General features: G+C 48.9%; 1 protein-coding gene across 2 annotated transcripts in view; it reads left to right on the forward strand.

The window, feature by feature from the left end:
- Nucleotides 1–2,957, forward strand: part of BIVM (basic, immunoglobulin-like variable motif containing) — a 38,440-nt gene that overhangs the window by 15,962 nt on the left and 19,521 nt on the right. The gene's annotated exons all lie outside the window — the stretch shown is intronic.

Consider the following 2,957-nt stretch of genomic DNA (forward strand, 5'->3'; position numbering starts at 1 on the left):
GACATAACACCCTAACCTGCCACAGGTAAAGCAGGGGGATAGTAATGGCTTATGTCTTGCTGCTGTTAAAATATGATAGAGAGATTCAGGAAGAGGGCCGCCCCTGCTGCAACAGATGAAGGCAAAACCCCCCATAGTCCGTGTTAGTCTGACTATTCCTGACCTCAGGTATGGGGATCAGTATGACCCTGAGTGGAGGAGCAAGACTCTCCTCTGGACTGAAATCTCTGGGTTGAAGTTCTAGCAGATGCTTTGGGCAACTCGTTAAATTCCACAGCCTTGGCTGCAGCCAATACCTAGTGTTTCTGAGGAAAGCACAGAACAAAACCCTGACGTGTTTAGCAGCAGATGGGTGTGGAGGGCAGAGAGTCCTTTCTGGCCCTGCATGGTAACCAGCAAAGCCCACAAGTACTGGAAATACCCTTAGTAGAGCATAGGCTAAAGATGGGCAAGTACTTGGGCTGGAGAGCCACTTAACAAGTTTTGGTGACCTGATGAGGGTTGTGCATGTGCACATGCACTCTTGTACAGTTACTTATTTGCATACTCACGTGCACCCACATTCCTACATGAGCTTCCCACAGCCGGACCGAGGATGACACCAGAGCAGCAGTGGGAGTAGAAGCATGGACCTGTATGGGGCAGTAGCATCTTCTCTGCTTCTTCCCCTGCCCCTCTGCGCTGCCTGTCTTGGCTGATGCTGGCAGGTGGGAGTAGGGCTGAGAGCCATGCACCAAAGCCGGGGCCTGGTCTTCACAGCCCTACAGAGCTGGGTTGTCCCCACCTTTTGGCCTTCCTTCCCCCTGCCTACTATGTAGACCCCAGCTGGTGGGGCCAGAGTGGGGGGGCTCAGTTTTCCCCCCTATCTGCCAGGCAGGTGGGTAAGGCTCTTGCCTCTGCTAAGCAGCCCTGCCTGCCCACCCAGCACCACGGGGTTGGACTCCATATTCCAGGCCGCCCCTCAGTGCCAGGTGGGTGGGTGAGGCTGCTTCCACCCACTGTTCCCCACCATAGCAGCAAAGGCCAGAGCCGGAGCTGCCTCCTGTGAGCCTGTCAGTTGATTCTGTCCGACCTGTGGGCAGGCAGCAGCTCCAGCTCCAGCCTCTGCTGGTGCTGCAGACCAGATAGAATCAGTTGTCAGCCTGGATATGGCTCATGACTCATGAGCCATATTTTCCCACCCCTGGCATAGGTATAGCTATTCCTAAATCATCCCTGACCAGTGCTTGTCCAGCCAGTGACTAAGAGTCCACAGTTTGCCTAGGCAGTCTGTTCCATTGCCTCGCTGTTCTAACAGTGAAGAACATTTTTTTTTCTAGTACCAAATCTAAATCTACTTTGCTGCGACTTCAAGCCATTGGTCTGTGTCCTACTGTGCAGCAAGAGGGCAGGTGTTTTCCCTCCTTATGGCAGCCTTTTCATAGTTGAAGTCTGCTGCCGCATTCCCTCTTTTTAGCACCTTTTCTGCCAGTTGAACTTGTTTGTTTCCTTCAAGCTCTCCCTGCATGATTTGCCTTCCAAGCCTCTATCATTTTTGTCTCGTGCCTCTGGAACCTCACTAATTTTTTCCACGTCCTTTCTAAGATGTGGTGCCCCAAACTGCGCACGGTACTCCTAATGAGGCCTGACCAGTGTTGAGTAGAGAGGCACTATCACCTTGTCTTGCGCCTAATTGGTGCATCTACATATGCACTTTATTGCGGAGCTGACTAATTAGCTCTGCATTAAAAAGTCACTGTCTACACATACACCCACATTAGAGCATAGTAAATGAATTAACTCTGCTATAGGATAGTACTGTCCAGGACAGATACTATCTTCCAGCAGAGTCATTTACTGTGCCAAAACACTTGTGTAGACAGTGACCAAGGCTGGCTGGGACATGAGGGTGTTACAGTACAGGGGCTGCCTGCTGACTAACCCTGCACTGTAGCGCGCTCCTGCCCCAGCTTGCCCCTCCACTGCCCACTGGAGCCTGGGACTGACTCCCCAGCCCCCCCTGTTAACTCAGGGCTGCTCTGCCTTGGCTCAAACAGCTGCAGTCCTGGGCACACCTAAAAACGCTGTACCTAGGAGCAGCTGCCTGTCACAAACTGTGACAGAGTTTATTGTTGTGTATTAATTGCATGTGTAGATGCACCCAGTGATTCAGCCCAAAACTGCATTCACTTGTATTGAGTCTGTGATCCACCAAGACTCCTAGACCCTTCTCTGTAGTTTTGCCTTCCAGCCAGGTGTCAACCATTTTTGTCTTTTGTGTTTTGATTATTTTTTCCGAGGTGGAACATCTTGCATTTGTCGCTATTAAACTTAATTCTGTTACTTCAGCCCAGATTTCCAATTGGTCACCATTCTGAATTGCATTCCTGTCATCTAACTGTTCACAATCCTTGCCAGTTTAATGTCATCTGAAATTTTGCTCGAGAAGCTCTCAATTCTGTCATCCAAATCATTAATAAACATGCTGAACAGCACTGGGCCCAGGATGGACCCCTTTGTGCTTCCACTTGAAACCTCCTGTCACTCTGGTGTGGTTCCATTTATAAAATGCATAAATTACCCTTTGCTTAAGGCTTTTGAGCTAGTTATCTATTCACCTTTATGGTAGTTTTGCCTAGTCCACAGTTCTCGAGTTTGCATTCGAGAAGATCACGTGGGACTTGGTCAAAAGCCTTTTTGAAATCCAGATATGCTATATCCACTGCTTTTCTTTCATAAAGCCAAGCAGTTTGTTGAAGAAAGATCAAGTTTGTTTGGCTTGATTTGTTCTTGATTAATCTGCTCTGACTGCTTGTGATCAGCCTTTCTTCTTCCAGATGTTTGCAAACAGACTTACTTATAATATACTTCAGTAACTTCCTGGGTATCGAGCTGAGGCTAACTGGTCATAGTTCCCTGGGTCCTATTTTCTCCCCTATTTTTCAAGAGGGGCACAGTGTTTGCTCTCTTTTAGTCCC

Source organism: Gavialis gangeticus, unplaced genomic scaffold, assembly GCF_001723915.1.
Source record: "Gavialis gangeticus isolate Ggan-Ray unplaced genomic scaffold, GavGan_comp1, whole genome shotgun sequence".
Lineage (NCBI taxonomy): Eukaryota > Metazoa > Chordata > Crocodylia > Gavialidae > Gavialis > Gavialis gangeticus.